The sequence below is a fragment of the Trichosurus vulpecula genome, chromosome 5 (genome assembly GCF_011100635.1).
Source record: "Trichosurus vulpecula isolate mTriVul1 chromosome 5, mTriVul1.pri, whole genome shotgun sequence".
Lineage (NCBI taxonomy): Eukaryota > Metazoa > Chordata > Mammalia > Diprotodontia > Phalangeridae > Trichosurus > Trichosurus vulpecula.
Window position 1 is genome coordinate 200,168,459 of NC_050577.1, and position 21,209 is coordinate 200,189,667.

Below are 21,209 nucleotides of genomic sequence, written 5' to 3' on the forward strand. Positions count from 1 at the left end.
TTGTTCTCAAGTTTTATAATACAACTGAGGTCTAGTGATATGTTTCCCCATCCTCTTTTATGATAAAAACAAACAAATCTTATGTGGGCTCTGTTCTTTAATTCTAGGACCTCATCTTCTGAAAATCCTCATTCTTTAAAGGGCCTCCAATCACTTGAAAGTTATATTACTTTCACTGATGAATTTAATTATGAGATGTGATTTAAGTAGGTACCATGGTTTTCTTTGGTGATTTTATTTCTACAAAACTCAGGCCAAGGAATCTGGGAAGCGCTTTCCTCATAGCAATCCTATGAGGGAGATGCTGACTTTCTAGATTTTTTTCTCATACTACTCCCCTTTAAGAAAAATTCTGATTAATTCTATGACCAACCAAGATTCCAGAGAACTGGTGAAGATGAATGCTACATAGCTCTTGAAAGAGATGATACACTTAATGTGTAGAATGAGGCATAGCCAATGAAGGAATTTATTTTGCTTGACTATGTACCTTTATCACAATGGTTTCCTTTTAATTTTTCCTTCCCCTTTTCATTGGGGTGAAGAGCAGAAAGGTATGAGAGGGAGGCAAAAATAAATGTTAACTGAAAATGTAAAAGAAAAAAAGAGGAAATAGGCTGAAAAAAGTTAAATGAGTGTCAGAACCAGAGCTTAGACTAACTTAAAAATGAGTCTTTCTTCCATTGCACTGCTGATCTTTGGTACTTAAAACAAAGGTCTCCTTTAGCGCTCTGATAGCTTAGAAAAACTTCCATAATGGAAACCTAATGATTCTTAGCACCTTCTGCTCTTTTTCCTACTGTAGCTCTGCCATCTTCACTATAGAAGGAGAAGGGGATGTCACAAGACATAAGAACTCACTATCTAGCAAGAGCTACTGGGAAAATTGGCCAGCAGTAGGGAAGAAAGTCAGTTTAGGCTAACACCTCACACCAAGATAAACTTCAAATAGATATGTAACCTAAACACAAAAGGTAACATCATAAACAAATTAAGGAAACATGGCGAATCGTTACCTATCAGATCCATGGATATGAGAAAAGTTCATGATCAAAGAAGTGATAGAGAGAATTGCAGAAGATAAAATGAATAATTTTGATTAAATACAATTTAAAAGTTTTTGCTCAAATAAATCCAATAAAACTAAGAATCATTGGGAAATAATAAACTGGGAAAAAAACCTTCGAAGAAAGTTTCTCTGATAAACAAGATATATAGGTAATTGATTCCAATTTATAAGATCAAGAGGCATCCTCTACTTGATACATGGTTTGAAAATATGAACAAAGGGCTCTCAAGGGAAGAAATGCAGACTATCTATATCCATATGAAAAAATACTTCAAATCACTAATTAGGGATATGCAAAATAAAGCAATTCTACCTCTCACCCATCAGCCTGGCAAAGGTAATAGAAAAAGAAAATGATAAGTGGTAGAGGAGCCAGGGGAAAACAGGCATATTGGTGTACTCTTGATGGATCTGTGAATGGATACAATTATTATGGAAAGAAATTTAGAATTATACATTAAAAAATTACTATACAGTGACCCAGCTACACTACTTCTAGGTCTATACCTTAAAAATATCAAAGAGAGAGGCAAAGGTCCTCTAAGTGCAAAAATATTTCCAGCATCTTTTTTTTGTGGTGTCAAAAAACTGTAAACTAAATTAATGCCCATCAACTAAAGAATGACTGAATAAGTCATGATGTATGAAGGTGATGAAATACTATTGTGCTGTAAGAAATAAGGGAAAAGATGATTTCAAAGAGACATGAAAAGATATGTTAACTGATGCCGAATGAAGTGAGCAGGATCGGAACAATTAATACTATATGTCAATATTAGAAAAATGAACAGTTTTGAAGACTTTTATAAGTTGATGAAGAATCAAATGAGCAGAACCAGGAGAATAATTTATGTAATAATAACAACATTGTAAAGATGAAAAACTTTGAAAACTGTAAGAATTATGATCAAAACAATGACCATCCTATAAACTTGTTAAAGATGGGGCACTGTCAGAGAAAGATAGATTGGTAGGTAGGTAGGTAGGCAGAACATTTATTAAGTACTTACTATGTGTCAGGCATTCTTGTGTGATTGCAACCTATGTCTGTGTATTCTCTAGCTCCTAGAACAGTGCATTATACATAGTAGGACCTTACCTATGTGAACTTGGGCAAGTTACCTAATCTTTCTGGGTCTTGCTTTTCTCATATATAAAACAGGGAGGTTGAACTAGACACTCCAAAAACTAAATCTTATCATAAATGATTATGTATAAATATCACAAATGAAATTAAATCTATATTTAATAATCATTTCTTGGAGGTCTTTGATATGAAGGTCACGGGATACACTCCATTCACTTAAGAAACTTAGAGACTAGTAGACAAAAAAAATCTTGTCTTAGTACAAAATCCATTATCCACCTGCCTCAGAGCACAATGCCTCAACAGAAGATCTAGAGAAGAACAAACGAAGTGATAGAGAGGATGAGGAGCCATGGGCGAGGGAGAAGTAGTGAGGTATGAGGCAATACCAAAGAAATTAGAACTCTTCTATCTGGAAAGAGGGATTATTATAAATAAAATAAACAATAGGCTTATAATGAACCTACAAATGATACATTTTACATTTCAAATTAGATTGCAAGATAGATTTTTTAAAGCTGAAATAGAAGTTCTAAAATGTACCAAAAAGAATTTAATTAAGAAATGTTTTTCTGTGTTTTCTAATAAGCAAATAAATACCTCTTTAAAATATGGAAAGGATAACATATGGGAGTATTCATTTTTGTTGATATTTAAGGTCATAAAAATGGAAAGAAAGAAAATAAGGACAAGCTAATAGGCAATATGACTAAAACCCATAAAATCATTAAGAATACGCACAAGGTGAGGGAATAGGCCACCAGATGTAATGAGGGAGGTTTTGTGTTCTACTCAGCATATTTGGAAAAACTTCAATAATTCCATTTATACTTCTTATGAGCTATTCATGTTCTGTTTTGTATCATAGTTATTTCAATATACTCGGTAGTTATCTCTTCTAGACTGTAGCTTTCCCATTGTTGTCTCATTCATCTTTGTGTCCCCATACTATGCTTACCACAGTGCCCCACATATCATAGGTATTTAACAATGTTAATTAAATAAATTGAATTGAATATAAAGTTATACTACCTATTTCCTGGGAGGAGGATGGTTGTAGTGAAACTCATGGTACTGAGAATCTCTATTATTCATTAAAGCTTTCCTGCTACTACCTAACTCACTTAGTCATATAATATCATTTGTATATATTATGATAGAATCATGGAGGTTTGGGGAAAAGTGTTCTTCTACTTCCTTCTCAAGTGAGGACTGTTTCCCTATGTTCACTTGCACAACTCATCTCTAGGCTCTGTAAAGATTGCATTGATGGGGCTGCCTGATACTGTGAGCCTTACCAGGCACCCAGGAGATAGCCAGAATTAAAACTTCAGACTTTTGAGCCATGAGGCACCTGGTATAATTTTCAGGGTTTGCAAACTTTTTAACTGGGAGATGGAGAGAACATAACAGGCATGCCTAGGAGAAGCCTGGTAAGGCCCTCTTGAATCCCTCCTCTGTCTTTCCTGTGGTGGATAGTGATTAAAGAGTATCAACGTCTCCTTTCACCTCCCTTCTCACTAGCTTCACCCAGCCTTTTCTTTTCCAGTCTAAAATAAATCTAGCTCCTATCAGCTTCTCAATCTTTAACAGTTTGAGACCTACCTCTTTGGGCTCTGGATACTAGCCAATGTAGGAGTCCAGGAGGCTGAGATTGGATATTTGTCACACACTTTTAAGATAGTCTGTGTTCCACTGATAGTTTGCTTAGTTATCTCTGAAAATGGAGCTTATGGGGCAGTAACAACTCACCCATTTGTGAGTTGCTTTTATTGAGGAAATTTCTTTCATGAGTCCAAAGTACTTCCGAGGCAAGCCCTTACTCTGTCTCATTAATTTGAAACACAGGGACATCATTCCAGTGTACATAGCAAACAAAATAGCCATCTCTCTCAAGTCTCACAGCTTTATTATTATTGTTGTTTTAATCTCTGAAAACTACCGAGGCTCTTGTAATAATATCATTTTGCCTCAGAACTGAGAGGTAAAATAAACTGTACAAAAGCACACAGTTAATCAGTGTCAGAATCAAGCTTCAAACCCAGATCTTTCAATTCTTAGGCCAATACTATTTCCACTACACTGTATCTCAATATATGATGTATACTCAGGGAATGAAAATTCATATTATTGTCAACATCAGCAATGTTAACGACAACTGATGACTGTAATGAAATATTATTATTTGCTATGAGCTTTCCTAATAATAGCCTTGTGAGGTCAATATTGTGATTATTATCAACTTTATTTCACAGATGAGATTCATATCACACACTGGGGTTCAGAAAGCTTAAGTGATATGTCCAAGGTCGCATCTTGGACTTGAACCTGGATCTCCTGATTCTCAATTAAAAGACAGTAGAAACAGTATGTTGTAGCAGAAAGAACACAGAAGATAGAGGTTCAAATCCTATCTTCAACATTTCCTAGTTGTGTGTCTTTGGACAAATGACTTCACCAAACATCAGTCTTCTTGTTGTTAAAATGGAAATAGTAGTACTTGTACTACCTACCTCCTTGAAGGGAAAGTTCTATGTAAACATTCAGTGATATATAGATATAAATTATTATTATTAATCTGTGCTTTTTCCTTTACATCATGCTACTTCTCTATTATAGGCAGCTAGGTGGCTCAGTGGATAAAGTGCCAGCTGGCAGCCATGAAGACCTGAGTTCAAATTTGTCCTCAGATACTTACTAGCTGTGTGACCCTAGATAAGTCACTTAACCTCTCTTTGCCTTAAACCATTGGAGAAGGAAATGTCAAACCACTCTAGTATCTTGGCCAAGAAAACCCCACGGACAGTATTGGCACGCTATAGTCCACAGGGTCACGAACAGTCAGACACAACTGAACAACTACTTCTCTATTATGAGATACGCCCAATTCAACACGTCTAAAACAGAACTCATCTTTCCCCAAAACCCAGCTCTGCCCCCAAACTTCCCAGTTTCTGCTAAGAGTACCATTCTCCTTCCAGTTCCCTAGGTTTAAAACACCAGTCGTTTTTTGGCTTCTCCCTCAAACCCTGCCCCCTGCCTCTATCAAATTGATTGCCAAGTATTCCTATTTCCATAATATTTCTCATATCTATTCCATTTTCTCCACTTGTACAACTCATACTCTAGGTTAGGAGCTCATTACCTTTCACCTGGACTATTGCAATAACCTTTCAATTGGTCTCCCTGCCTCCAGTCTCTCCTCTCTCTAATCAATCCATCCTTGACACAGCTGCCAAGCTGATAGTCCTAAAACATCTCATCAAAAATCTCAGTGAAACCCTGTTGCTTGTAGCATAAGATACAAACTCCTTAGCTTGGCTCCTTCACTCTGGTTCCCACAGGCCTTTCCAGTCTTTTTTCATATGACTCCCTTTCACAAATTCTCTTCCAATTGTACTAGCCTGTTCTCTGTTCCCCATAGAAGAGATTCAATCCTTTGCCTTGGAGTCTTTGTGCAAGGGGCCTTCTATGTCTGGAATGTACTCTCTTCTTACATATGCATCATAGACTCCCTACCATCTTTAAAAGGATAGCTCACAAGCCACCTCATACATGGGGGCTGTTCTAATGCTTCCCCACACTATTTATGAGCATGCTCTTCCTCTTGAAATTTCTTTTTCTGTACTTTGTATTTACTTACTTATGTACATGTTGAATAAAGCGACTAGGTGGTAAAATGGATAGAGTGCAGGGCCTGGAATCAGGAAGACTCAACTTATTGAGTACAAACCTGGCCTCAGACACTTCCTAGCTGTGTGACCCTGGGCAAGTCACTTAACCCTGTTTGCTTCAGTTTCCTTATCTGTAAAATGATCTGGAGAAGGAGATGGCAAACCCATTCAGTATCTTTGCCAAGAAAACTCCAAATGGGTTCGCAAAGAGTTGGACATGTCTGAAAGTGACTAAACAACAAACAAAAGTACATGTTGAGTCCTTCCAATGGAATATAAGTTCCTTGAAGACAGGCACTGTTTCATTCTTTGACTTTGTATTCTTAACACCTAACACAATGCCTGGAATATAAAAGCTGCTTAATTAATGTTTGTTGGACTGAATTGATGAGGAAGGGACTTGTATGCAGCACAAAGATACATCCTCTGATTTATTTCCAAACTCACATCACACTATTTGGATTCTCCGATGTCCAGGGCTATCTGTACTACTACTGCCCTCCTCTGGAGCAAACATTGACAAGTGAATGTATGTAATAACCAAGAACCTTCCGGCTCTGGCTATCTGGTCATCCTAAGATGCCCTGATGTCCCCTGACCAGCTTCTAGGTCATCCAGTGAGGCCTGGGTATATGTGAGTGGCTGATATATTGCTACCATTTTCAGCAGGATTAATCCTTCCTTTTCTAGCATTTCATATGTCAAATTAATGATCAAGTGTTTCTTTTTTTAAATATGTATTTTACTTATTTAATTAAATATTTCTCAATGACATGTACAATTTTAATACCGATTTTTAAAAAAAATTTTGAGTTCTAAATTCTCTCCTTCCCTCCCTCCCTTTCACTCCTCCCTCATCCATTGAGAAGGCAAGCAATATATTGATTATACACGTGAAGTCATGCAAAACATATTTCCATACTAGTCATGTTGCAAAAGAAAACACACACTCAGACACACACACACACACACACAAACCCAATAAAAACAAAGAAAGTTAAAAAAAAGGATGGTTCAATCTACACTCAGAGTTCATCATTTCTCTCCCTGGAGGTGGGTAACATTTCCCTTCATGGGTCCTTGGAATTGTCTTGGATCGGATCTTGATCTTGATCAGTCTAGTTAAGTCTTTCACAGTTGATCATCCTCAGAATAGTCTTGTGACTGTGTACAATGTTCTTCTGATTCTACTCACTTCACTTTTTATCAGTTCATATAAGGCTTCCCAGGTTTTTTCTGAAACCATCCTGCTTGTCATTTCTTATAGCCCAATAGTATTCCATCACAATTATATATCACAGCATATTCAGTCATTCCCAGTTGATGGGCATCTCCTCAATTTCCAATTCTTTGCCACCACAAAAATATTTTTGCACAAATAGGTCCTTTTCCCTTTCATTTGATCCCACCTCTCAAATATATCTCACATCCTATTCTCACTGCTCTAGTAAAGGTGCTTGTTATCTCTAACAGCCTAATAGGACTTTCTTCCTCTATTCTTTCCCTTTTCAGCTTGTCTTTTACATAACTTCTGCACTATTCTTTCTTAGATTTGTTCATAATGGACCTCCCTTTAAAAATTTCCATTAGTTGCTTATCTATTGCCTCCCAAGGAAAGTTCAAACTCCTCTGTGGTTCATTCAAAGCCCTCCACAATCTGTCACTAACTACCTCTCCAAGGTTAACCTTCTATTACACCCATCCATATACTTGAGGCTGCAGCAAAACTGGTATATCTTCTATCACTCAAATTCATCTGTTTTTTCCTACATCTGTATCTTTGCCTACACTGTTCATAAGAATGAAACTTGGACTGCCCCATCCCCACATACGTCTATTGAATTCCCATCTGTTGTGTCAAGCCCAGCTCAAATGCTACCTCTTCCATGAAGCCCTCCCCGGTCTCCTCTTCCCTCCTCAGTAATGACTTTGCCCCTCAGATCTCACACAGCCTTTTGTTTTGTACCTCTATAATCCCTCATCTTGTATTACAGTTGTCCGTTTTTGTGCCTTCTCTCTTGTATTAGACTGTAAGCTCTCTGAATGCAAGGGTCATTTTTTCTTAACTTAATATTTCTTCCAGTGCCTAGCAGAGTGGTTGATATGCAGCAGGCAGCATGGTACAGTAGGAAGAACACAAGCTCTGAAGTTGGAGGACCTGGGTTCAAATCCCACCTCTGATATCTGTGTGACTTTGGGGACAGTCAGTTTCCTCAATAGTAAAAAAGAGGGGATTGTCTAACCCCCTATATGGCCTCTGAGGTCCCATCTTGCTCCAGATCTCTGGTACTACAATCAACAAATATTTGCTAAGTGAATGAATGTCTAGGCTTTGTATATGAGTTAGACTACATGCTAAAAAATTCTCACTAAAGAACATACATGATTACTTAAACCTTTTTCAAGCTCCAGACACCTATAGTGGATTGGAACTCCATACCACTAAAATTATAAAGGCAATATGCAGCATAATGCAGCCATCAAAACCCTCCTCTCCCTGAAGAGAGCCGGCAAGAGTTCAAACAGGATCATCCCATTAGAAAGACTGCCAGAAGGAGAGGAGTCCTGGGGGATGCATTGTGCAAGGGAAGTAAAAAGTTAGGGCTGGTGGAAGATTCAGGAACAAAAGAAGTAGGGGCTGGGGACATGTACAGAGTTAGAGATGTATAAGGATGAGAGCCTGAGTATAATTTGTAGGGATAGAGACCCTTAGGGATACAGAAGGGAGGAGAAATATGGTAAGGGGAAATTATTCCTAAAATGGAATAAGATGAAGTAAAGATGGTTCTTGAGTAGGGAATTTAGATGTCATTATTCTATACTGTTATAGTATAAATTCTGATAAATTAAGACAAACCTTACTATGGCTTTGACCACAGCAGGGTTCCTATATTCCAGAAATATTATGGAAAAGTGCTGGACAACCCCAATATTGACCATCCTTCCCTCTACCCCTCCCCCCCAAACAAGCAAACAACAAACAGCAACCATAATCATGTAAACCCAGAAACACAGTCTTGTCACTGTGGGCAGATTCCCTAGCATTTGAAACTTGGAGTTTTGATGGTAGTTCTGTCTTTGAGATATCATATGGTCATGTGCAGCAAATTCAACTTCTTTGTGTCTTTGCTTCTTTATATGTGAAAAGGAGAGCATATCCACTATATCCTGTTCTAATCTGCATACAGTGGAATGAGAAAGCAGAGGTAGAGAAGAACTTTGGCTGGGGATACGTATCCCTTCTAGAGAAATGCTTTCTTACCACAGAGTGGTCTTTTAAGTTAATTTCCTTCTTAAATTTATGTGTGTATGTATGTGTGCATTATAGCAATGCTTAGTCCAGGACTTTGCGCCATGCCCAAAATGATGGCCAATACAGTTTTTATCCTCGAGTAACTTATAATATCAAGAGAACAGAAAGCACACAAAAATGCTAAGCACGGCCAACAAATGAGAGCAACAGAAGCTATAACAGTTTAGTATAGTCACAATAAATGGGGAAGAGTCCAATGCTGCAATTGACTAACCTTAATCAAAAGGTTCATGAGCCTCCTTTCTTCCTCTTCCTTCCCATTCTTCTTGCTCAAGTTTCTGTGTTATTTTCTATGGACCAAGCTAGACCTTCTCTTGCCCACTGCAGTACTCTTACCTGTTCCCAGTCACTAGGCATGCCTATACAGAAAGAAGTATCATGCATACATTAAATAGTAAAGAAAGGTTCACCTTATTTTTTATAGTTTTCTTTTTTATTGTAAAATTACCCATCACCAAGCACAAACATCTGCACTTCTTTTTGTTTTCTTCTTTGTATAGTATTTTCTTGGCCATACCTCTGCCAGGTGTTACCAAGAAGATCAGGACACTAGACATAGATGCCTACATGTTTTAGGAAGCTTCATCGATCCCCTTCCTGGGAAGTGTTGCCCTGATTTTGAGGTTGGCAGAAGGGATTGACTGCGATTCCACACTTCTCTATCACCTTCTACACCTTTGGACTTAGAAGAGAAACCAAGAAGCCATTGAGGAATGACTGCTATGGAAGCAGGAGAAGTGATATGGCCTTGAGCACACAGAACTTCAGATCCACAGTCATCTGAATGAATCATGTATAGGGAAGACGTATTGCTGAAACCTGTGTATCTAGACTTCAGACCTAAGGGGGTAATACTTAATTTCCTTTCTCCCCTTTCCCTCCCACTCTTCTAAGAAGGCTTGAGCCTTATGCCTACCCCAGGGTTTGAGGAGGCTTATCTTTGACCCTTAAAACTTTGTGTATAGTTCTGTTTTTAAATGTTTCCTTTGTCTCTTAAACCTGAAAATGTGACAAAGAGGTTAACCACTTGCATTGCTAATGTGTTTGTTATGACTGGAATGTGGCACTATAAGTTGAGAACACCTTGTAGGGGACAGAGAGAGAGATTTAAATCTGCAATATTTTGCTAGATTGTGATCTCTAGCTGGGGACACAGGGTTACAGATGAGAGTCATTAATCCACTTTATAACTTCCCAGCATAGGGAAAATACTTTTACCAGGTGTTCTCTGGGCAAATTAGTCAGTAACAGCAGCTAGCTAACAAACCAAGCTGGAATTAAAGTAGGTATCCATCATTCCTTCTGGTGTAGTTTGAAAAGAAAAAAATCACCCCTTCACTAGGTGATGGGCTGAGGAAATGTCTAGAGAGACAATCACACCCCAAAGGCAAGAGTATCTCAGCTCACAAAAAGTGGGATCCAATAAGGGTAATATCTGCCTACCTACTTAGCAGTTCAGCATACAGCAATTTATCACTATAGCTTCAGAATTATTTGATATTTCATGCTTTTTTTCATGACTATCGCTATCCAATATTCTGCCTCCCTACCACCTCCCAGAAATACTCCCTTGTAACAAATATGTAAAGTCACACAAAACAAATCAATACACAGGCCATGTCTGAGGCTGTCTCATTCTGAACCTGTGTTTCTCTGCCAAGGGGTGAACAATTATGTTTCATCTTTAGTGGTTGAGGTCATGATTGGTTGTTGCTTTGGTAAAAGTTACGAGGTCTTGCAAAGTTCTTTCTTGGTTATTATTGTGGTCATCTCCAGTCATCTTGATGAATATCTGGCCACTGGATCCGGATGGCTCTGGAGGAGAAAGTGAGGCTGGGGACCTTGCACAGCCTTCCCCCACTCAAATCAAAGTCAACTGCAAGTCACATCATTTCTTTGATGTCATGGTCCTCTTTGAAAATGAAGGAGAAACATAATAACTGTGGTCATCAGGTAAATATAAAAGTTCATTTTGAACAAATGATCAAAAGATTTGAATTCATGCCCGAGTGAGTGAGTGAGTGAATGAGTGAATGATTAGTGAGTGTCCTGTAATATTGGGATTGCCCAAAGAAACCTAGTGTTGGGAGAATAGACAATGAATGAGAAACGAATCCGAGAGGAAGAAGAGGAAGATTTGGAGTAGAAGGCTTCAAGACTTGTTTCTTATGCTATGGAACTTTAGGCCCATTGCTGATTTTTTTCTATTTCCCCTTTTCCTCATCTGGATAATGAGAAGAATTGTCCTTGCCTTCTAAATAGATCTAGATTTAGGAATGGCTTCTAAGGCATATGGTTGAAAGTATAATGAAACTATACATGAACCTAAGCATTTCGGTTTACTAGTCTGCATGCAATCCTAAATTCCATTAAGAGCTACTCCCCGAGGAGTGAGCAAAGGTTTTGGATTTTTCTAAGACACAATCAGATATGCTCTCAGATCTGAGGAAAGAGGGAGTCATTCTGTCAGAGGAATAAGTGAGGAAAAGGTTAACTGGAAAAGTGCTGGCTAGGGTAAGGAGTACACTCAGATATGTGGAATGGGAGCAGAAGTTTTAGTATGCCTGCCCTGAAGGGGTAAATATGTGACATTGTATATATAGCGTATTTCAAGGCCCAGGGCCTATGTCTCAATCTGTGGCGAATCACCACATGCATATGGTTTGGTTTGGCTCGATGCTATGGTATGAGCTCCTCTAGGGCAGGGAAGGTGGCTTGTACTCGGCACTTAGCTATCAATCAATCAATCAATAAATGTATTAAGTGCCTACTAGGTACCAGGCACTGTGCTAAGCACTGGGGATATAAACAGAGGCAAAAGACAATCCCTGCCCTCAAGGGCTTCATAATATAATGGTGGGGGAGCAGGGAAGTAAACACAAACAATTATATATAAATGAGCTATATACAAGATAAATAGTAAATAATCATCAGAGGGAAGGCTTCCTGTAGGAGATGGGATTTTAGTTGGGACTTAAAGGAAGCCTGTAGGAGGAGCTGAGGAAGAAGACCATGAGGGGCAGCCAGAGGAAATACCTGGAGCAAGACCAGTGACACCGGACTACTGGGGAGTAAAATGTAAGAAGACTGGGAAGGTAGGAAGGGTCTAGCTTATGAAGGGCTTTGAATCCCTGAGAATTTTGTATTTGATCCTGAAGGAGATAAGGAGCTGCTGGAGTTTATTGAGTAGGGGGCTGATGGGATTGGACCTGCACTTTTAGGAAAATCACACTTGTGGCTGAATGGAGGATAAGAAGGAGGAGAGAGTTGGGGCAAACAGACCAACCGGAAGGCTACGGCAATGGTCCAGGAGTGTGACCCCTGGCCAAGTCACTTAAACCTGTTTGACTCAGTTTCCTCATCTGTAAAATGAGCTTGGCCAGGGTCACACAGCTAGTGAGCGTCAGGCCAGATTTGAATTCAGGTCTTCCTGACTTTAGGCTTGACACTATTAACTGAGCATCTAGTCTACAAATACAAGGGAAATTTTTAGGGAACTACTTCAACACTTCACGTTATCTCTGACTTCATCAGTGTGCTATACTCCCTCTGGTGATGCAAATTACAATTCTTCTACCACTTAGTAGATAAATTTTAAGATTTGCTGCAGTCAAAAAATTCATGACCCAGTAGCTAACCTGGTAATGAGCCTCTCTGGACTTATTTAGATAGGGTCTCAGATATACAGACCATCCTTGGGTCTCACTACTCCCTAGGCTTCACTTCGGATGTATTAAGTGCCTACTTCAACCTGAAGCCTCATTCCCTTCAGCCCACCATGTCTCATTACTCTCCAGGCTGAACCATGGCTTTTCTCTATGGGCTTCAATGCTGGGTGTCTTTGTTTCCTTCCTTCCCCCCCAACCCCACCTCTTTCAGCTTCCATTTTACCTGTCATCTTCCCCCATTAGAAAGTAAGCTTCTTGAGGGAAGATACTATTTCTCTTTTCTCTTGTATTTATATTCCCAATGCTGAGTAGATGCCTGAGCTAGCTTGATAAATCCTTGTTGGCTAACTGATTGGGGCCATACTTAGAGCCTGCCCAGCTTGGCTTATGAATTACCCATCACAATGGAAATTCCTTGAGGGATGGAGCTGTTTTTTGCCTTTCTTTGTACCCCTAGGGTTCAGCTCAGTGTAGGCATATGGTAATATCTTATTGACTTGAGTTGATACGATCTGCCTGAGTTTGTGTTCTGCTGGTATATACTCTGGGCACTTCGGTGCCACAGTGAAGCTTTGGAAGAGGATTTTGTGGAAATTAATTATTGTCACAACCATCATCGCTATCATTAACAAATGGGCCATTATTGCAGCTAAAATTACTACAGAAAAGTGAAAAGCAGTAGTTGTTATATAATAAAATTGTGCCTGTGCTGAATGAAAAGAGATTGGTTTGGGGGACTGGAGAAGAGAGGTTTAGAAAATTATTTGGGACATGTAATAGGGATTAGACCAAGGAAGAATAAGACATTTGTTGTGTAGCAGTGAGGGCCTAGTTGAGTTTAGGTAGCATATGTTTGTATAACTACCTTCAGGAGCAGTCAATAGTTTGGGAGTAGGAGTGCAAAAGGTCAACAGTTAGGGTAACCTAGGGTTGAGGATTATTTATTATACTAAAAACAGTGGAATGACAAAGGAAAAAGGGATTCATCAGTGTAAGATAAGGCTTTGTTGCATGGGCTAGTTACATGGGTCAAGACTGCAGAGGGAGATAATACTAGTTATTCCCCAAATGATGAGTGGTCAAAGGATATGAACAGGCAGTTTTCAGAAAAAGAAATCAAAGCTATCTATAGTCATATGAAAAAATGCTCTAAATCACTACTGATTAGAGAAATGCGAATTAAAACAACTCTGAAGTACCACCTTACACCTATAAGATTGGTTAATACGACACAAAAGGAAAATGATAAATATTGGAAGGGATGTGGAAAAACTGGGACACTAATGAACTGTTGGTAGAGTTGTAAACTAATCCAAGCATTCTGGAAAGCAATTTGGAACTGTGAACAAAGGGCTATAAAACTGTGCATATCTTTTCACCCAGCAATACCACTACTGGGTCTGTAACCCAAAGAGATCAAAGCAAAAGGAAAAGGACCTATTTGTACAAAAATATTTAAAGAGGCTCTTTTTGTGGTGGCAAAGACTTGGAAATTGAGGGGATGCACAACAATCAGGGAATGACTGAATAAGTTGTGGTATATGATTGTGATGAAATACTATTGGGCTGTAAGAAATGACAAGGAGGATAATTTCAGAAAAACCTGGGAAGACATATGAACTGATACAAAGTGAAGTAAGCAGAACCAGGAGAACATTGTACACAGTAACAGCAATATTATAAGGATAATCAACTGTGAATGACTTAGCTACTCTGATCAAGATAATGATCCAAGACAATTCTAATACAATTATGATGAAAAATACTATCCACCTCCAGAGAAAAAACTAATGGAGTCTGAATATAGGTTGGAGCATTATTTTTTCACTTTTTTTTGACCACATGGCTAACATGGAAATATTCGGTGCCTGATTTCACATGTGTAATTGATATCACATTCTTACCTTATAATGGATGGGGAAGGCGTGGGAGGAGAGGAGAGAATTTGGAACTCAAAATTTTTAAAAACTGAGTGTTAAAAATAAATAAATATTGATTTTTTAAAAAATTGTAGAAGGAGCAAAGGGAGGCCAGAATAGAGATAATAGACAACTAGAACTGAATGAAATGGAGGGATTAGAGGTCACTGTATGGAAGAGAAGTATGTCAATGTGGAGTAATATAGTAGGAGAAATGGAAAGAAAGCAATGATGATTAAAAGGGAGGTTTCAAGGGAGAGTTCAAGCTATTTGAGGTAGGTGATGGTGAAGTCTGGAGTACGGTGACTAAATTAGGTTACAAATAGAGGTGATAGGAGTTGGAAAGGTTGATGAACTGGGAAGCCAGAGAATAATAATGTCCTAATAATATCAGTAAACTGATGTACGAGGGTCCCACCTTTGATTATAATATAATATATGATTGAGCGATGGCAGGATAGGCTTTTCCTATCTGCCTGTAGGAGAATAAGCACCTCAGCACCCCGCCCCCCCTCCATCCCTACCCAAGGACAAAGGTGACAGGTTACAAACGCAGCCCTGAGTTCCCTGAATGGAGGCATGCGACGGGACACTGAGGTCCCCTGTTCAAATGTCTTTCTCCTTTCAGTAGGATTATGCTTTTGAATTGCCTTTTTTTTTTTTTAAGGCACAACCGGTACAGCCAGTGAGCCCTGCCTGACAACACCAAAGGAATTTTTGCCAGGAATTGGTGGAAAACTGACTCACATTTAAAGACTTGCCCAAAGTGGTCATGCCCCTCTGAGCAAATACCACAGGCATGTAGAACCTGGTTCCCCAGCCCCACAGCGGCGATAGAATTCCCTGCCAGGACGGCCTCAGAAGAAGACTCTTCTGATTGGAGGACAAGTGGGACGCTTACCTAGGGTCCCAGCCAATCTGCTGCTCCAGACCTGAGGGTTGCTAGCCTCACACCCTTGGAGGAGCTACCAGTTTTTTTCCTGTACGGGGGAGGGGGTCCACTGCGGGGAGGAGAAAGGGGAGGTGGATGATGGAAAAGGTAGGTGACTGACTCTGGATGTTTGTTTAGGCAGGTAAGGTAGAGGGAGGGAGGGAGAGAGTGAAGGCTTTTAGCTCTGAGTTTTCCTCTGAGAATGTGAAGTATTGCAGAAAGAATCCCCACCCTTCCTACCAAATAACCCTCACAGGGGCAGGGCCAGTGGACATCTGAGAACCTTTACTTAATTTTCCTTAGTTTGCAGCATGGTCTAGCTAAAGTCCCTTACCTTCTTTGGCTCTCCATTTCCTCTTTTGCAAAATGAAGGTGATCAGATGATGATCCCTAAGGTATCTCTAGCAACTGACATTTGTAAACCTGTCTTCCCATTAGCCCCAGGTCACTCTCACTTTTCAAATTCTCTTATCTCATACCAAAGATTCAGTGAAAGCAGCAAAATCAGACAGGACAGCAAAACATGTGGATTGTCCAGTTAATTTGGTGAAAAATCTTAGTCAAGCATTAGGGTATTTATTTGCAATGATACGCAATTCAATGCAACAAACATGTATTAGACACCGCTAAGTGCAATGTACCATGCAAGGGCTGAGGACACAAAAACAAAAATGAAATACTCCCTCCCCTTAACGATCTTACATTTGTATCCAGAGGAAGCCAAAGACAGAAACAAAGGTTCATTACATACCAAAGTATTCATAGAGGGGCTCTTGCGATAGCAAAGATTTGGAACTGAAGGGAGTGCCCATCTATTGGGGAATGGCTGGAGAAAAAAAAAATCCGTGGTGTGTAAATATAAGGGAATATTATTATACAGTATGAAATAGCAAATGAAAAATTCTAGAAACCATGGAAAAATTGGAATCAACTGATACAGAAAAAAAAGTGAACCAAGGAAACAATATACACAATGACTACCCCCGTATAAATTAAAAGACCACTGAAAGAAAGCTGAATTCTGAATAATAAAAGAACCAAAAAAAAAGTCCTGGACAATAGACAATGAAATATGCTTCCATATTTATATAAAGTGTTTGGCATAATGCCTGGCATATAGTGGGCACTATGTAAATACTTATTTCCTTGTCCTTCCCTCCTCCCTCATTGCAGAGAAATGAGTGATTACCAGGACAGGATATATATATGTAAATATGTACATGTATATATATATATATATATATATATATATATATACATACAGATTATATACACACATATGTATATATGTACACGTATATGTATATATGTACATATATTCATATATAGTATACACTGTAAGAAAGTATCACTCTATTGGATGTTTTTGCTTTTTTCTTTGTCACAAGGGATAATTTGGAAGGGGGTGGGCAGTGATTTTAATTTAGAAGAACATACAGTCTACAAAGGCAGAGTAGATACTATATACATACACAGATAAGCCTTATAAAAGGTAGGGGGTAGAGGATGCAAGAGAGATGTAGCACTTGCTCTGAGACTATCCCTCAGTAGGTTAGGTCCTTATTGGGATGATTACTATCAAGGTGCTAGGGGTAAACCCGGGGGGCTATGCTTTTCCTAGCACTATAATTGCTGAGCCTTTCCTAATGTGCTTCCCATTAACAATCAACCAGTTAACAAGAGGACTTTGTCATCCCATTACTGTGTTCATCAGGTAATTAGTAAACTCTCATTTGCTGTTGAAAATTCTTAAGTCATCAGTTCTTCTGAATCAGCAGTCAGTTGTAAGACTCTTCATCATTACCCATTTCAAGCTCCTGAGTGTCATGAATGAACTCCTGAAATTCCATAGGGTAGTTCGGACAACACAGCAAATAAATGTGTGGGCTACAGACCAATCTACTAAGATTATAGAGAGGTCAAACAAAGGAAAATTTAAGGGGGAAAAAGGCCAATGACAACTGGGAGACATTTAGAGGAAGATCAGGCTACAACATATCATGTAAACCCAGCCTACAATAATAATTAACTGAAAAAAATGAATGTATTCCCAAGCCAAATAGTTCTGGCACTGAGTAGATATATGACCATGATACATTCTTTTTATCTTGGTTTCTGTATTTTTAAAATGATGAGGATTATACGATCAGGGCTCTTAATCTGAGATCCATGAACTTGAAAAAAAAATTTAGATAACTATTTCAATATAACAATTTCCTTTGTAATCCTATGAATTTTATTTTATGCCTATAAAAACATTATTTTGAAGAGGAATCTATAAGCATTATGAGATTACCTGAGAGGTGCATGAAACAAAAATGGTAAAAAAACGATTGAACTAGGGCAGAATCAAGATGGCAGATTAGGAGCAGCCACCCAGCTAAACTCTCCCAACATTCCCCTCCAAACAACTTTAAAATAACTCCTCAAATCAAATTTTGGAGCAGCAAAGCCAATAAGAAGTGGAGGTGAGAAATTTTTCTGGCCTAGAAATTTTAAGAGGTCTACAGGAGAAGTCTGTAACACTAACATGAAGTCCTGTCTGGAGCCCACACATGTAGTGGTGTCAACAGTGGCCGTAGCAGCAGCAGTAGCAACTTCCAGAGCTCTCAGCCCAGAGACAGTAATGGGGTCAGACAACTGGTCAGAAAGGGATTACAGGGTAACCTTTGCTGGCACAGAGTACAGATAGCAACTCTATTGTCTATATGCAGTTCTGGGGTACAGTCCGTAGCAGAGGGAAGGGCTGGTGGTCAGTCACAAGAAAGCAAGATCCCTTGTCAGAAGTCCAAGGCAAAGAGAGTGCTAGCACTAGCACTTGTAACTGCAGAAGACCAGGGGCCCTTCCTTGCTAAAGACGAGAATGCACAACAGGAAAGCAGTGACCGTACCTCTCCCAGGATCACAACATCTTGAAAGTGCCAAAAACTTTCAGAGCCCCCCTGAAGCAGCTCTGAAAATAGAAGTCCTAAAAAGCCTGAAGCTTAGGACAGTGTCTCCCCACACCCAGGCGAGCAGGGCCAAAATTTAACATAAAGTTCAAAGTCAACAAATAAGCTGGAAAAATGAGCAAACAACAAAAAAGAATTTTTACCAGGAAAAGCTACTATGGTGACAGGGAAGACCAAGACATAAACACAGAAGAAGACAACAATGTGAAAACAGCTACCAAAAAATCTTAAAAGAAAAATGCTAATTGGATGTATTAAAGAAAGAGAGAAGAGTGGTAGAGGAAAAATTGTGAAAAGAAGTGAAAGTGATGTGAGAAAATTATGAAAAGAGAATTAACAGCTTGGTAAAAGAGGAATAAAAAATACTGAAGAAAATAATATCTTAAAAAAATAGAATTGAACTAATGGTAAAAGAAGCATAAACGTCCATTGAAGAGAAAAACCCCTTAAAAAGCAGAATTGGCCAAATAGAAAAAGAGGTATAAAAATTCACTGAAGAAAAGAATTCTTTAGAAAGTAGAATTGACAAAATGGAGGTACAAAAGGTCACTGAAGAAAAAATTTTTAAAAAATTAGAATTGGGCAAGTAGAAGGTAACGACCTCATGAGACATCAAGAAACAATAAAACAAATTCAAAAGAATGAAAAAATAGAAGAAAATGTGAAATATCTCATCAGAAAAACAACTGACCTGGAAAATAGATTAAGAAGAGATAATTTAAGAACTATTAGACTGCCTGAAGGCCATGATCAAAGAAGGGACCTAGACATCATATTTCAAGAAATTATCCAGAAAAAACTGTCCTGATGTCTTAAATTCTGAGACATTTCATCTATCCCCTTGCCTCCAGGAAGAGCTCTAGCCAAATGTGTGTCTACATTACCCTGGATTCTTGACTTAACTCTTTACACCTGCACTTGAAGCCCTTTCCTCCCCATTGTGTTCCCTGTGGAAATGGAGAACTGTTCACTACTACCAGGAAAATATCCTTTATAATAATTGAAAAGAGAGCTTACTTCTGTTGTCTGTCATCATGGAAAGGGCAGAGTGGTGCAGGAGAAAGTGTTAGACTTCAAATCTGTTTCTTCATCTGTAAAATTGGGATAATAATACCATAGTTCCTGTGCCTAACTTGTGAACATCAGATGATATAATGACCATCAAAGTATTTTGCAAACTTTACAATTATATAAATATTAAGTTTTAATCATTATTATTTATAGAAGTCAATTCAATGAACATAGAACCTACATTCTAATAGGAAAAAATACATTTACAAATATATGCAGCATAAATATAAAGTGGCTAAATACAAAGTGATTAAATATAAGATGGTTTAGTAGGATGGACACTAGCTGTTGAGGGGATCAGAAAAGACTTCATGTAAAAGATGTTCTTTGAGCTGCATCTTAAAGGTAGAAAAAGATCCTTTGAGGTAGAAGTAAGGTAAATGCTCATTTCAGACATTTGGGATAATGGCACAAAGATAGGAGGAGTGTCAGGTGTAAGGAACAGTTTGGTTAGATCACAGAGTGTGGGGAGGGAAGTACTATCCAATGATACGATGCAGTAACAATCTTGCTAGCAGCTGCTGTGGGGGTGTGAGATCCACCAACAACCAGCACCCAAAAAGCTGCCAACACAGGTTCTTTTGACCTGCTTTACTAAAGAAAGTAGCATTAAGGGGTTAACAATCTTGTTTCAAACCAACACACAAATATCATTCGCTTAGTTCAGGGGGAAAAGCCAGCACCCTGAACTTCAGAGCAAATACAAACAAATTACAAATGTCAACAGACAGACCTTGTCTGATTCAAATCACAACACATAGTTACCAGAGAAGAACCAACATCTGGGGTGCAAAGCTGGGGGACAGTTTGCAGCTTGCCCAGAGTCTCAACACTCCTTCCATGAGTGTGCCCCCAAAAGTTAAACGCCAAGCTGTCCTCAATTATATCCTGTTCAGAGCCTGAGGGCTCTGACCGCACCCAGGTTGGGTGTGGGATAGTTCCCCATCCCCAGTAGCACATCATATACAAATGACTCCCAACTGTGCTGAGAAATAACCAAGACAAAAAGATCCCACTTTATCTACCCCATTCAAACAAAAGCCAGAATCATTAAAAGCACTTAAGAGAAGAAAAGCAAAAAGTCCCACCTTAATTACTATTATGTGCTAGAAAGATAGGATGGGACCAGGTTATATGAGGCTTTAAAGGCTAAACAGAAGAGTTCATACTTTATCCTAGAGGTAATAGGAAGCCACTAGTGTTGATTGAGTAGAGGGAATCACACCATTGTGCTTACAGAAAATTATTTTACCAGCAAAGTGTAGGATGGACTGCAGTAGGGAGGGATTTGGGGCTGGGAGACCCATTAGGAATCTGTTGCAATAATCTAGGTGAGAAGTGATGAGGACCTGGATGAAGGTGGTGGCTGTGAGTGGAGAGAAAGGATTAGATGCAAGATGTGTTGTAAAGGTACAAACAAGATCTGAGGAATACAAAATAGTGTTAAGGCTATGGACCTGAGAAATTGGAAGGATAATGGTCTCTGACAGAAATATGGGAGTATGGAAGAGGAGAAGGTTTGAATT